Source organism: Hyperolius riggenbachi, chromosome 5 (genome assembly GCF_040937935.1).
Source record: "Hyperolius riggenbachi isolate aHypRig1 chromosome 5, aHypRig1.pri, whole genome shotgun sequence".
Taxonomy (NCBI): domain Eukaryota; kingdom Metazoa; phylum Chordata; class Amphibia; order Anura; family Hyperoliidae; genus Hyperolius; species Hyperolius riggenbachi.
Window position 1 is genome coordinate 280519667 of NC_090650.1, and position 15832 is coordinate 280535498.

General features: G+C 46.6%; 1 protein-coding gene and 1 pseudogene across 3 annotated transcripts in view; one reads left to right on the top strand and one right to left on the bottom strand.

Annotated features, from left to right (window-relative positions):
• DCDC2 (doublecortin domain containing 2) overlaps positions 1–15832 on the bottom strand; it is a 276455-nt gene that overhangs the window by 166372 nt on the left and 94251 nt on the right. The gene's annotated exons all lie outside the window — the stretch shown is intronic.
• LOC137520049 (U2 spliceosomal RNA) lies at positions 5512–5624 on the top strand (annotated as a pseudogene).

A 15832-nucleotide genomic window follows, 5' to 3' on the forward strand; every position in this document is an offset into this window, starting at 1 on the left:
CATTCCACACAGGCCAATATGAGTAAACAAGAAGTCACGTAGTCCAATCGCAGATGTTGTTATTATTTTACATAAAATATAGCACAAGTGACCTTTCCTCAGATCCCTTTCCCCTTTCTTTTATGCTGTTGGTCGACTATGAAAAATAATTTACTCTTAACATAATAATAATGCCCAAGTCCAGTTTATTACTGAACAAACCCTTAGATGATTATGCCAGTCAATTGGTGTCTGTTAATAAATATGGAAAAGTGTCTGTTTAGTCCCTACAGGACCACAGGCTTACACTCCCTAGTGACCAGGCAATTTTTTACAATTCAGCACTGCGCAGCTATAACGATTTTTTGCTTGGGCTTACAACTTACCACCAAAATTAAGTTTACTTCCCTTTCTTGCCACTAATTAGGGCAATTTTGGTGGTCTCTGATTGCTGCTGCGATTTTTTTTTATTATTATTAATTTTTAAAGTTATTTTCTATTTAAAAAATCATTTTTTCCCCTCTGTCCCTCCCTCCCCCCTAAATTGGCCCTAACTGTGCTCCGTTCACTGCATTCCCCACTCATCCTCTCATAGTCATCAGCCTATGAGAGGGATAGATTGTGAGCCAATCAGAGGGACAACTAAGTGACAAGGCGGTCCCTTGTACATTGCTGCGCTAGATTGATGATTATTATCCCATCGGTGTTAGGCGGTAGCAGAGTGATTAACTCCATATAACGTCTGGGTCAGGCGAGACCGCGGCGGCAGCCCCAGGACCACCCAACGCCAATTGGCGTCAAGTCCTGCGGTTGCAGTTTGCAGAAGATCACGCAGGCTGTGCGCACATCTCCTGCTCGGGGCAGAGCTCCGCCCCGTCTTCAGTATCGCCGCTCGGGAGACTGTTAGACAGTGAAACCACCATCTTTACACACGGCTGTCCCCCTGGGGCAGAAGAGAGCGATCGCATAAGCCTATGACAGCCGATCGCCAGGATTGGCCGGCTGGGGGAGGGAGGGATTTAAAAAAATATATATAAACAAGGAGATAGTAGTATATTCCTGGTGCAGGAACATTAACACATACGTTTTTATGCGTCACTGGTTCAACGCGTAAAAATTTACGCGTTGGACCAGAAATGCGTAAAAACGTATGTGTTAATGTTCCTGCACCAGCAGGAATGCGTAAAAATGTACACAATGCGGGCTGCCGACCCCGAGGTCGGCAAAAAACGAAACTAGCTGGTGGCATGGGACTGGAGCAGCAGTGAGTGACTACGAGGGCACAGGATGGCTGCATGGGGCTGGTAGAAGCCCCAGGTAAGTAAAACTCTTTTTTTTTTGCCTGACAATTCCTTTAACCCCCTTGGCGGTATGAAAAATACCGCCAGGGGGCAGCGCAGCAGTTTTTTTTAAATTATTTTTTTTTTAAATCATGTAGCGAGCCGAGGGCTCGCTACATGATAGCCGCTGCTCAGCGGCATCCCCCCAGCCCCGCCGATCGCCTCCGGCGATAGGCGATCAGGAAATCCCGTTCAAAGAACGGGATTTCCTGGAGGGCTTCCCCCGTCGCCATGGCGACGGGGCGGAATGACGTCACCGACGTCAGCGACGTCGGGACGTCATTGGGAGACCCGATCCACCCCTCGGCGCTGCCTGGCACTGATTGGCCAGGCAGCGCTCGGGGTCTGGGGGGGGGGCGCGCGCCGCACCGGATAGCGGCGATCGGGCGCGCGGCGGCGGCGATCGGGGTGCTGGCGCAGCTAGCAAAGTGCTAGCTGCGTCCAGCAAAAAAAAAATTAAGTAAATCGGCCCAGCAGGGCCTGAGCGGCACCCTCCGGCGGCTTACCCCGTGTCACACACGGGGTTACCGCCAAGGAGGTTAAAGTGGATCCAAGATAAACTTTTACTCATTGCATAATTGTGTTCCTTTCATATAGTTTATTGGGCATTTCTCAAGCCAAATACTTTTTTTTGTTTTAATACTCTAATTCCCTATAAACTAAACAAGCCTCGCCCACAGCTTCTCCAGAGTGCCTTGGCGCCCTGAGCGTTAGTAGCAAGGGCTTATGGGAGCTCATTCTGGGCAGGAGGAGGTTACTAGCCAGAGATTTCAGAGGCAAAGCGGAGGAGGGAGGAGGAGAGGGGAGTAAAGTTATCGCAGGCTGAGGACTGGAGATGCAGAACAGCTTGCCTGTGTGTAATGTGACAAACAGAACATGGCCGCTCTTATTGTAACACAGGAATAAATTATCATAAACTTTTGAAGCTGTTTGCAGTTAGATTTGCTGTGTAAACTATCTAAACTTTAGATAAGATATATAGACAAGTTACTTGTCATAGTTTGTATTTAAAGTGGATCCGAGATGAAAAACTATCTATGTTGGGCTCACGTGTTTACAGGATAGAAATGACAGTGCAGTTTTTAGTACAGAGCTCAGTGGGGAGGAAGTCTGGCAATGCATGCACCATTTCTGGCAGGAGGAAAAAAAAGAGTAAGGGAGGAAATTACATCAGTATTGGCTTCAGTCAGAGGCAGCAAAGATGGCAAATACCTGGAACATTTTTCTCTTTATTTACTATATCAAATGCACTGAAATCAAAATGTGGACAGTACAATACATATGTTATGTAAGTAGAACAAGTATTTAACTACTTATGTATGTTTTTTTCCTGGGATGTCTGTCCCTGCTGCTTTAAAAGGAAATAAATATGGCAGCCCTCATATCTCTATCCTCGGGTTCCTTTTAATGCATTGGTTGTTACAGCATCCAGCTGTGTTTTTATTCTAATCTTTTCAAAAGTATTGTAAAACCAAATTATCACTTCAACTGTATTCATTCTTCATATTTTATATACAGCGGATTGTAATGCTTTCCACCAGAACACTATAGAGTTGATTTGATGCAAAACAACTAGAGCAAAGAAGAAAAACTGACCAGAGTGGCTGCTCTGGACAACTGCTCCACTTTTGCTTCAGTTTTCTCTGCACCTGACTATATGAATCAGCCCTGTTATTGTCCACAATCTATACTGCATAAGGAATATATAAGCCCATTATCCTCTTACGGCCAATAACAGCACTAACGTTTCCTGTGAACACATGTGCCAGATGAGAATGTCACATCCATACTGATATCAAACAGGTAACCTATTTGAACAGTTAATTACTTGCTTAATTAAACCATTTATCATCTGGTTATGCTTAATAAAAAGAGATTTATTGCAATAACATATGGGAAATGTATTGAGTTTTAATTAAAAATTTCAAATAGGATTATCGAAACACTGGAAAAAATGAACACTCCATCGCAGATTTAAGAAGTTGCTGTCAATGTCAAAACTTGTACCGGGAAAAATCTACACTGAAAATAAACTCCATAGCAATACACAGTGATTTATTACCTTGCATGGATTTAAGTTACAAACAAAATATTTGTGTTTTATTAGATTTTGTATCTTAATTCCAGTAGAGGTACTTGAGTGATATGCAAATGAAGTAAAAATAAACTAGCTGAGGTCTGGCGATCTCATTGTCAATAACAAGACAATGCAGTAGTCTATAGCAAATATTTTGACCCTTGGTGAAGCCTTCTCTCTTTCATGTATTTGCTGCAGAAAAAAAAGATCAATACCTAATGTCTCTTAGGCCTGGTTCACATGGGCCTCAGGGGGCAGCAGCGGATGTGGCTCGTTTAGCCGATGACAAATGCTTTTCTGCTACTGAGCATAAAAGCATTTGGCAACCATCGGCTGCATTTCCAGTTGTTCAGTTGTCGTGCCACATTATCACACCCTCGGGGGACATGGAACCGCTGAACATAGCTGATCCTGGACGCTGTAGGTAGCGTCCAGGACGAGACAACATAATCTACTGCAGCATCTATGCGAATGAGGGGAAGCTCAAGTACTGTTGTTAGAAACAACCACTTCCATTCATATAACTGGAAGCGGCGGTTGATCCCTTTAAGCGTCACTTTTAATGGCCACCAGAAACAACGCTTTTACAGCCCCCAAGCATCAGTCTGCACCAGCCCTAAAGCCCCTTTTACACTTAATCAGTTGCTTTCAGTTATAACTAAAAGAAAACTGATTTTCAAAGTAATGCCCATGTTTTCCTATGGTACTGTTCACACTTAATGCGTTTTAACTGAAATCTTCTTCCCAATGCACTGCTATGGAAAAAACGCATACCAATGCGCACTAACGCACACTAACGTATACCAACTAATTAAGTATAAACGGGGCCTTAGCCTGTCAGTCAGTTACAACAACCCCTCCTCCCCCTTACACACAACCATACACCCTTATTCCACTTCAACTTGACAAGAGGCCATTACTTGCACTATTTACAATAACTAGTCAACAGTTGGACACAGAGAAGTAATGATAGTTAAAAGTTTTATTAGGTAGAAAAAAAGTGAGGTGGGAGAAGTCTCATTTAGCATACCTGGACTCAAATGAGAGGCTGACAGAGCCTGAAAAGTGATACTGTGGAGCATTAAAGATTTTATTTTACGGATTTAACATAAATGCCCACAGCAGTCCCAGAATGTCAACATATACTTATGCAAGACTAACTAGATGTACTGCATGCAGGATTACTAAATCCCTTCCTACTAAAGCAATGTAGCAAATGAATAAAATGCACTAAATACAGCCTTGCCATTAGCTGCATATAGTGTACTACTATAAAGGTACCCTGTGTCAGACGATCATTTTTGTAATACAGGAGGTTTTAGCTTAGTGAGGATGCACTCCTCATACCAAAGCAATGGACTCCGTTTACAAAGGTATCTCCAAAGATCTACAGGTACCTTCAGTGGGATATTACAGGGGTTCCCACAAATCTGGGCAAAATTTATAATCGCCTGTGATTAAGTGTAAGGATTTGCTGCTCTCACCTGGGTAATATCAGATAGGGATAGTTGCTGAGGGCTTATTACTATCATCTTAGTATGATTCAGGTAAGGGTTGCAATTGTTTTACCAATAGCAGTGGATTAAAAAAATGTTTTCCATAAACAATGTGATGTTGCTGAGACATGAACTAGTAGTAGACAAAAACATTTTAATAATGTGATGACATGACAAAAACAGGAAGGGTGGCCTGATAAAGTTTAGTATGCTTCAGTCTCAGATGAGCCTGTATCACGCTAATGTTCTACTCAGCTACTTCAGGTTACCAAATATGCAAACACTATATTCTCAGGACTGGAAAATGTGATTACCCTCTCTCAATTAGGCAATTAGAAGAGGCAGTTGGCTGTATTTTTGCATAGCCACTCCCTGTGAACAGGGTTTTCTCAGGCTAGGGCCTCACAGCTACTTGTTCATCCATTTCTAACGTTTATCCCGATGTTCAAAGCAGGAGCAAAAGTACAGTATATGATTATCCCAGCAGAACTGTCTCATCTGAATCTGCCCTCCATTCACTTCAACAATGCAAACAAGCAATGAAGGAATATGTTATTGAATTCTCTGAATTCTGCCCCCTGGAGTAAAAACACCAATCGAAATGTTGTTGCACTCAAGCATCGCTTCTCGGCCTTTTGGCTAAGATCAAGTGTAGTATCTGTTCTTGAGGTTTTTGGGGGGACCTGGAGGGATGGCACTGTGGCAGGGTGTCCCTTCTTGTCGTAACTCCCCAGAGGCTGATTGAATGGATCTATACCATGGTCGAAGCTGAATGGCTGAGGGCTTTGCTTAGGCGTACTGCCCCTGGAAGTGGCGCTCCAGGTGCACCTGAAAAACCTGGGATGTGGCAGATCCTGGGCGGAGTAAGGTGCTTTGGTCTGTACTGCCCATATGCATAGCAGACTAACGCAGCTCCCCGGCCTTTTGGCTAGAGAGAGTGCAGAATTTTTATCACTCCGGCCGCAAGGTCGGGGCCAGCTTGCTGGCACTGGGGACTTCGGTTCCCACCTGGCTCCCTCTCGGGGGAGCCACCGACCATGTGGGATGCCACATGGCCAGGCCCTGTGGGTAGCCACATGGCCAGGCCCTGTGGGTAACCACAGGTCACGTCGGAGTCCTCCAATCCTTCGGGTGTCGGAGGACTCCACCAGGGTCCTCCAACCCCTCGGGTGTTGCAGGATGCCAAGTACCTCGTGCGCCGATGACAAAGGGGGATAAGTTCCCTTCGGGGAACACCGGAAGGGCCCTGCTGTATTGTGGGGCCCGTGGCTACTCATGCACGTTTTGTGGGGGTGCTTTAGGGCAGGGGTCCCCAACCACCGGGCCACGGCCCACTGCCGGTCCGTTGGCAGTTTCCAGCTGGGCCGCGGCGGGTCTGTCATCTCCCCACTCTCCCCCGCGGCCGCCGCTCCTGTTGCCTTAAGAGCGGGCGGCCGCTTACGGATTCCCCCCCGGCGCCGCTCTCCTTCAGTATCTCCGATAACAGCAGCGCGTCTTGCGGAGGAGGGAAGGAGGCGGGGCAGCGGTTGCCATGGTAGCGGCGTAGCATATCGCCGCTACAGGAAGCCGCTGCCCCGCCTCCTTCCCTCCTCCGCAAGACGTGCTGCTGTATCGGAAATACTGAAGGAGAGCGGCGCCTGGGGGAATCCGGAAGCGGCCGCCCGCTCATAAGGTAACCACCTCCCTTGACTGAGCACTTTATTAGCCATCCTGGGGCACTATACTAGCCATGCTGGGGCACTATACTAGCCATGCTGGGGCACTATACTAGCCATTCTGGGCACTATACTAGCTATAATGGGGCACTATACTAGCTATACTGGGGCACTATACTAGCCATGCTGGGCAGTATACTAGCCATGCTGGGCACTATACTAGCCATGCTGGGGCACTATACTAGCTATGCTGGGCACTATACTAGCCATGCTGGGGCACTATACTAGCCATGCTGGGCACTATACTAGCCATGCTGGGCACTATACTAGCCATGCTGGGCACTATACTAGCCATGCTGGGGCACTATACTAGCCATGCTGGGGCACTATACTAGCCATGCTGGGCACTATACTAGCCATGCTGGGCACTATATAGTCATGCTGGGCACTATACTAGCCATGCTGGGGCACTATACTAGCCATGCTGGGGCACTATACTAGCCATGCTGGGCACTATACTAGCCATCCTGGGGCACTATACTAGCCATCCTGGGGCACTATACTAGCCATGCTGGGCACTATACTAGCCATGCTGGGCACTATACTAGCTATACTGGGGTACTATACTAGCTATGCTGGGGCACTATACTAGCCATGCTGGGCACTATACTAGCCATGCTGGGCACTATACTAGCTATACTGGGGTACTATACTAGCTATGCTGGGGCACTATACTAGCCATGCTGGGCACTATACTAGCCATGCTGGGACACTATACTAGCCATGCTGGGCACTATACTAGCCATGCTGGGCACTATACTAGCCATGCTGAGCACTATACTAGCCATCCTGGGGCACTATACTAGCCATGCTGGGCACTATACTAGCCATGCTGGGCACTATACTAGCCATGCTGGGCACTATACTAGCCATCCTGGGGCACTATACTAGCCATGCTGGGCACTACACTAGCCATGCTGGGGCACTATACTAGCCATGCTGGGGCACTATACTAGCCATACTGGGGCACTATACTAGCTATACTGGGCCACTACCTACCTATACTGGGCACTTTACTAGCCATGCTGGGCACTATACTAGCCATGCTGGGCACTATACTGGGGTAACTATACTACTATACTAGCCATACTGGGGCAACTAAACTCCCTATACTGGGGCAACTATACTAGTCATGCTGCCGCACCCAACCCCCCCCCCCCCCATAACCCGCTGCGCACAACACTGTCCACTAGGCCGCACACCACCCACATCCTCCCCCTGACCCCTCCCACCGCCCTCTGTTGCATGCAACAGGAGCCAAGAAAGCTTAAAAAAAATCAGAATTGACCTTTCCTATATGTTGATGGATAAACTGGCTAGAGTGGGGGTCCTAATGGAACTCAAAGACTTGATTCAGAGACAGAGAAAACTGTAAAAAGATTAGGACCCCTGCCCTTCTGACTCTCCCACTATCACTGTCACCAGTTCTTTTTGGAACTGTCCCCTTTCATGGGTTTTAATTCAATTCTGGTTGGGAATAATAATTTCATGAAAATGGCACACTTCATTGCTAGTTACCAGATACCTGCACAGGTCTTCTTAAAAGAAATTGTCCATCTTCAGGGAGTTCTATCATACATATTTTGGACATGGGGGTTCAGTTTACATCAAAATATTGGCAGGGACTTAGTACAAAAATAAATATCCTTTCAGTACCTTCTAATTACAATTTGCAATCCGATGGTCAAACAGAAGAGACCCTAGAAAAGTACCGTATTTGTCGCCGTATAAGACGCACTTTTTCTCCCCCAAAAATGGGGAGAAAAAGTCCCTGCGTCTTATACGGCAAAGGCAGGGAATCCCCAACTTAATAACGCCCGCCGATACGAACCGCGATCCGCCGCCATGTTGGGGATTCCCTGCCTTTCTGTGCCTGCCTTTCTGTGCCCGCCTGCGTCTCCTGGCCCCCCGGATCGAGTGTTAATAGCGGCGGCAACTTACCTTTGGCATGCTCCCGTGCTGATCCTAGATCATTGCGCTGCCCCCCGCTAGCCTCCTGTCATGATCGCTGCTGCAGCAGGTATTGCTGGAAGTAGTAGTGCTGCAGCTCAGGCAGTTCTGATCTCTTTCCATGCAAGCTGCATAGCTTTGTCTGCCTTTCCCTGCTGTCAGCTTGTGACTGATTATCATTCACCTGTGTGGGAATCTGCATGTCTGCTCCCATTGGATGACCTCAGTATAAAGATCTGCTTCCTGCAGGACTCCTCGGGTTTTCATAGCTTCAGTTTAAGCCTGTCTTGCTGTCGCTTCAGCCCCCGATCGTGTTTCTCGTTCTAAAGATACTTTGCTGGTCTTTGCATCATATATTGGTTCATTGCCAATATATATGCATACCAGCACGTTTATTATTTTCCTTGTATTCGTGTTACGTTGATACATCAGTGTCGCTGATGTATACGTACACGAACTGTTTATATCCTGTGTGCAGTTAGTCAGCTTTCCAGCACGTTTTGGTAGGTTGCGCGTACCGTGATCACCCGTGCTGAGGTAGTTACCCTGCTCCTGGTTCTGTTTGTGGATTGCGTTCATCTCTGCGAAGAGATAACGAATCCTTCTGAATCCTGTTCTGTTACCGTTTGTGGATTGCGTTCATCTCTGCAAAGAGATAACGAATCCTTCTGAATCCTGTTCTGTTACCATTTGTGGATTGCGTTCATCTCTGCGAAGAGATAGCAAATCCTTCTGAGTCCTGTTCCCTGTATTGCTCCAGTCTAAGTCAGTGTTCCTGCTTATGTCATATATCGGTTCATTGCCGATATATACATATGTTAGTCAGACGTTACAAATAGTTTCATTGATAGCTGTAATTGTAATACGCTAGGAAAACATACTTATTGTATATTTATCTGTGTTACGTTCATCTATCTTGATCCTGCTAATTCCTGACTATCCTGTCCTGTCTTTGTGAGGCACGCCATCGCCGCTACGCTTTGGCTGCCTCATTCCAGTCTGTCTTGTTGTGGACGCTTGCTGTCACTAAGTAGTGGCTAGCTAGCAAGCGTTCATTCTGTCTACCTGTCCTGATCTCCTCAGGTCTGGTTTATGCGCTCAGCGCTACTTTGCGCTGAGACGTTATAGCGAAAGCATTGTTTGTGGCTGTCAGATCTGCACCGGCCCTGTGCGCCACAATCTTCTTTTGGAGTCAGTCCTCCCCTCCACTATACTAGGGATAGCCTGCTTCCTTGTGCTAGTGTGTGTACCTCCTCCACGTCAGCTCATGCCTTACATTATGAAAACCCCATTACCAATCCCTATTGTGGGGGGGGATTTCCAGAAATTATGACACTGTTTGTCAGGGGTCCGGCTCCTTTAAAAAATTTGAAAAGCTTGGTCCTGAAGTTACAGACAAATTTATATCAGAATTGGTTAAAGTTCTGGCCAATCCCGACTTTCGGGCTTCTGCAATTTCTACCTGGTCTGATTGGATCGTTTGTGCTCTTTTTAAGGGCAAACTTTTTGATTGGGCAATCGATGTCTTAGATAACACTCAGTTTAGACAAAGTCCTTTGCAATTTATAGCTTTTGTAATTCACAATTGGTTGCGCATAGATCCATTGCCTTTTCCTCTTAATGAACTCCTGGCAGCAGGCCAATCAGCTGCTCCTTCAATTGCTTGCAAAAATGATCAGCAAGCAGAAAGTGTTACTGATAATTTTCCTGCAGCCTTGAATAAATCACCAAAAACAGCAGGGTCTAAGGCAAAACGCAAACGTTCTAAGAAACGTGTCCGATCTGCAGAGTCGTTATCCTTAGCGACTGAGACCTATAATGAGATTCTGCCATTAACAGATAATGAAATGCAATTGTCTTTCAGGGGAGTTAAATGGACTTATGAAACTACTAATGAACTTTCATCACTGGCTAGGGAAAATAAAGATTTTTGTTTAAAAGAATTATCTGAGTATGATTATGAGGAGATATTACAGAGTATTGAACAAATCAACTTATTTGTGAAGCAAGGGAAGTTTGCATACACTACAGTTCAACACTTGCTACAGGTATTGGAGATTCTTAAGAATAAGGAATCTGCCAATCACCTGCTAATTAACCCAATATATGTCCCTGCCACAATCATATCTGCAAACTATGATCTGCCTGTTAAGTATGCTTGGAATCCTCCATTTGAGAAAGGAGAGATGGAAGCTCTGGTCAATGAATGGAAGAATGATTCAAGTTCATTTTGTCAATTTTACAGTGCAAAAGGTGAATTAGTATTGAATGCATGCATTAAGTCTGCCTAAAACCTAATAAAAACTGGTGTGTGTGGGTATGACTTTGTGGCTCCATTGATCGATGTGTGGAAAATGATTTTGGACGATTTTTATGCGATTCAATCAGTTGATACCAGGGAAGACACACTGTCAATTGGAGACTGTCCCACTTCTCCAGTTACTGAGTCCCTGCCATGTCTTGTGAATGTTCCTGTAACTCCACCCTGTACCATGGATAACTCAGTGTTACTTCCCAGTAAAACAGAAGCCACTGATACTTTCTTAACTTTGCCCTGCACAAATTTCTCAGCAGAGAATCCAGGGGTCCTGCTGACTTCTGAGTCCAGCCTAGCCAGTACTCATGAGTCTTTGTTCAGTGAAACAGACACCAGAAAAATCTTGCCTGTCTCTGCAAACACTTCTGCAGAAATTACCTGTGTTAATAAAGTTCAACTCCTGTCTGATCCAGCAGATGCCAATAGATGCACTACATCAGTTTTCGAGTCCCAGCAATCCTGTCCAGAAACCTCAGAACCCCAGCATCTGAATTTTCCAATTTTACAATTGAATGGTGATTCAGATGCGCAAACATTGTGTTTTGATCTTCCTGTTTCTACACCTCACTCTAGTTTTGTGAATAACTCAGAGCGTCTGCTATGTGAATCCGAAATCGCAGAATTATTACCGTGTTCAGAAAATGTTCCAGTAAATTTGCCCTGTACCATGAATTGTGCAGTAGATCTCTCCAATGAAACTCAGGTCACAGAATCATTATGCTGTCCAGCAGGTGCTTCCATGGTTTTGCCCTGCAATATGGACTGTTCAGTGATCCTGTCCAGTGAAGCTGTGGTCGCAGAGTCTTATGCTTCACCCAGTACTTTGGATACTTCAAACCCTCTAGCAGAGGAGTCTGAGGCACTGCTTACCTCAGTTGGTGTTGCAGTAATATTCACTTGTCTAGCAGCTGTTTTGGAATTACAGTCTGCTCTAATAAAACTTGATGAATTTCTGCCCAGCGAAGCAGAAGCCATTGAAATATTGTCCTCGTCAGCAAGTGTGTTAGATACCTTGCCCTGTACACAGTCTGATTTAACCAATGTTGTTGAGTCCCTCTCCAGTGTTGTAACAGCCGAGGAACTCCAGCCCTGTCCTCTGAATGTTTCAAAAGTTTTGCCCTGTAACATGGATAATTCTGATTCTCTGGTCAAAATAATAGAAATCTCAGAATTTCAGTCCGGTCTAATGAGTGTTCCTGAAACCCAGCCCTGTATCCTGAAAGATTCTGGTTCTCTGGCCGCTGTGGCAGAGGTTCCAGAGTCCCCTTCCTGTCCAGGGAATTCCTCAGTTTTGCCTAGTCCAGTGGGGGCTGCTGCAATACTGACTTGTTCTGCAGCGCCTCATGAGTTCCAATCCAGTGTATTAGATGAGTCTCTGTCCAGTCCAGAGGTAGTTGTGGAGTCCCTATCTGGTTCAGTGTATACATCAGAAGATGTGTCCTGTCTTGTTAGTGCCCCTGAATCTGATTTGTTACTGACTTTGCTGGAATCAGCGACATCTAAGTCTGATCCTGCATTCTCGTGTAAAAGTCCAGTAGTTGCGAAGTCTAGTCATGATGATTTTTTTTGGCCAGTCCTGGTTTTGGTCCTGTCTTGGCTGACCCTGAGGCTCACAGTTCCTTGACATGCCCAGAGGTTTCTCTTGTGCCAGTGTGCCCAGAAGTTCTTTGTGTGCCAGAATGCCCAAGTGTGTCTAAGGTGTTAGCGTGCTCTGATGCTTCCTTAGAGAAAACATGTTCTGATGTTGCCAGTCTGCCTGCATGCCCAGAGATGGTTCTGGTCCCTGAAAGCCCTGATCTTGATGTTTGTCCTTGTGGCCCTGACTCGGGAATTGCCCTAGGTTCCATAGGGGTTCTTGATAGTTCTCCATGTGAGCCTAAGGGGCGTTCTGACCTATGGGGATCTCTTTGGAGCTTCAAGGTGTTCTGGGAGGTCTCTGAGAAAACTTGTCCTGGTGCCTTGGACTGGTTCAACAGTGGGTTTTGTGTTGGTAAAGACAGTCCCGGTGGGCATTGCAAAGGCTTTGGCGTTTTTGAACGGTTCCTGGAAGGCGGTGGGTATCGCTCAGTGAGTTTCGGAGGGCTTTCTTCTGGAAATCATGGTTCTGATGGGTGTCACACTGGGGCTTGTAGTACTGATGGGCATGGTTCTGTAGGTTCTGGTTCTGATGGGTCCAGTCTTGTGGGGACTGATTCTGGAATTTGGTCTTGCCGGGCTGTCCCGGTCATCATGAATTATCAGTCAGATAATTTGTTGGGAATTTCAGTTTTGAAAAGCGTCTGGAATCCGCTTTTAAGGGCGGGGGTACTGTCATGATCGCTGCTGCAGCAGGTATTGCTGGAAGTAGTAGTGCTGCAGCTCAGGCAGTTCTGATCTCTTTCCATGCAAGCTGCATAGCTTTGTCTGCCTTTCCCTGCTGTCAGCTTGTGACTGATTATCATTCACCTGTGTGGGAATCTGCATGTCTGCTCCCATTGGATGACCTCAGTATAAAGATCTGCTTCCTGCAGGACTCCTCGGGTTTTCATAGCTTCAGTTTAAGCCTGTCTTGCTGTCGCTTCAGCCCCTGATCGTGTTTCTCGTTCTAAAGATACTTTGCTGGTCTTTGCATCATATATTGGTTCATTGCCAATATATATGCATACCAGCACGTTTATTATTTTCCTTGTATTCGTGTTACGTTGATACATCAGTGTCGCTGATGTATACGTACACAAACTGTTTATATCCTGTGTGCAGTTAGTCAGCTTTCCAGCACGTTTTGGTAGGTTGCGTGTACCGTGATCACCCGTGCTGAGGTAGTTACCCTGCTCCTGGTTCTGTTTGTGGATTGCGTTCATCTCTGCGAAGAGATAACGAATCCTTCTGAATCCTGTTCTGTTACCGTTTGTGGATTGCGTTCATCTCTGCAAAGAGATAACGAATCCTTCTGAATCCTGTTCTGTTACCATTTGTGGATTGCGTTCATCTCTGCGAAGAGATAGCGAATCCTTCTGAGTCCTGTTCCCTGTATTGCTCCAGTCTAAGTCAGTGTTCCTGCTTATGTCATATATCGGTTCATTGCCGATATATACATATGTTAGTCAGACGTTACAAATAGTTTCATTGATAGCTGTAATTGTAATACGCTAGGAAAACATACTTGTTGTATATTTATCTGTGTTACGTTCATCTATCTTGATCCTGCTAATTCCTGACTATCCTGTCCTGTCTTTGTGAGGCACGCCATCGCCGCTACGCTTTGGCTGCCTCATTCCAGTCTGTTTTGTTGTGGACGCTTGCTGTCACTAAGTAGCGGCTAGCTAGCAAGCGTTCATTCTGTCTACCTGTCCTGATCTCCTCAGTTCTGGTTTATGCGCTCAGCGCTACTTTGCGCTGAGACGTTATAGCGAAAGCATTGTTTGTGGCTGTCGGATCTGCACCGGCCCTGTGCGCCACAATCTCCTTTTGGAGTCAGTCCTCCCCTCCACTATACTAGGGATAGCCTTTTTCCTTGTGCTAGTGTGTGTACCTCCTCCACGTCAGCTCATGCGTTGCATGCTGACTGTGGAGAATACACCACCAAGCCTTACACCTCCTCTGCCTCCCCCCTGTGTATCTGCCCCCCCGGGTGAAGGAATAAAGTATCGGCAGCTTACCTCCGCAGTGCGCCCGCGATGACTGCAGACATCCGTCTTCCAGGCACTTCTCGCTCTAGTGACCGGCTTTGAACTGCGAGTCATCAGTTCAAAGCTGGTCACTAGAGCGAGAAGTGCCTGGAAGACGGATGTCTGCAGTCATCGCGGGCGCACTGCGGAGGTAAGCTGCACATGAGGACACATGGGGGGCACATGAGGACACATGGGGGGCACATGAGGACACATGGGGGCACATGAGGACACACAGGAGAACCCATGGGGGGCACAGAAGGGCACATGACACATGGGGGGCACAGAAGGACACATGGGGGGCACAGAAGGACACATGGGGGGCACAGAAGGACACATGGGGGCACATGAGGACACACAGGAGAACCCATGGGGGCACAGAAGGGCACAGGAGGACACATGGGGGGCACAGGAGGACACATGGGGGCACATGAGGACACAGGAGGACACATGGGGGGCACAGAAGGACACATGGGGGGCACAGAAGGACACATGGGGCACGAGGACACACAGGAGAACACATGGGAGGCACAGAAGGGCACATGAGGGGCACAGGAGGACACATGGGGGGCACAGGAGGACACATGGGGGCACAGGAGGACACATGGGGGGCACAGGAGGACACATGGGGGCACAGGAGGACACATGGGGGGCACAGGAGGACACATGGGAGGCACAGGAGGACACATGGGGCACATGAGGACACACAGAAGGACATGTACAAGACGCTCCTGGAATATGGACGCACCAGGTTTAGTATTTTCTTTTTCCCTGGTTTTTGCCCTCTAAACCTGGGTGCGTCTTATATTCCGGAGCGTCTTATACGGCGCGAAATACGGTATATCCACTGCTTTTCTCTCTTGTTACCTACAGCTAAATTTGCTTACAACAACAAGGTCCCCTTATCCTCCAACCAAAGCCTGTTTTGTGCCAACTTCAGTAACAATTCCTTTGTTTGCCCAAACTGATCCTCTGTAACACCTGAACTTGATGTTCAAACCACAATCCTCCGTCCCATCAAGAATTACAAAACAATCTTCAATGGGTTCAAGCCAAGGCTAAATCAGAAGCTGACAAAAAAAAATCAGAAAGAGAGTCCCTAAATCTGGTATGGCTGTCCACCGCCAACTTTGCTGTCTCTCCAAAATCTAGTTCCAAAGTGCATTGGTCCTTTTCTTCTCATGAAGGAGATCAATTAAGTTGGCTCCCTAAAAATAAAACCGGTATTTCATGTGTCCCGCTTTAAGAAATGTTAAATATTTAGGTACAATAAAAAGGTGATCGACTATCCTGCCCCAGTCTATTAGCCTA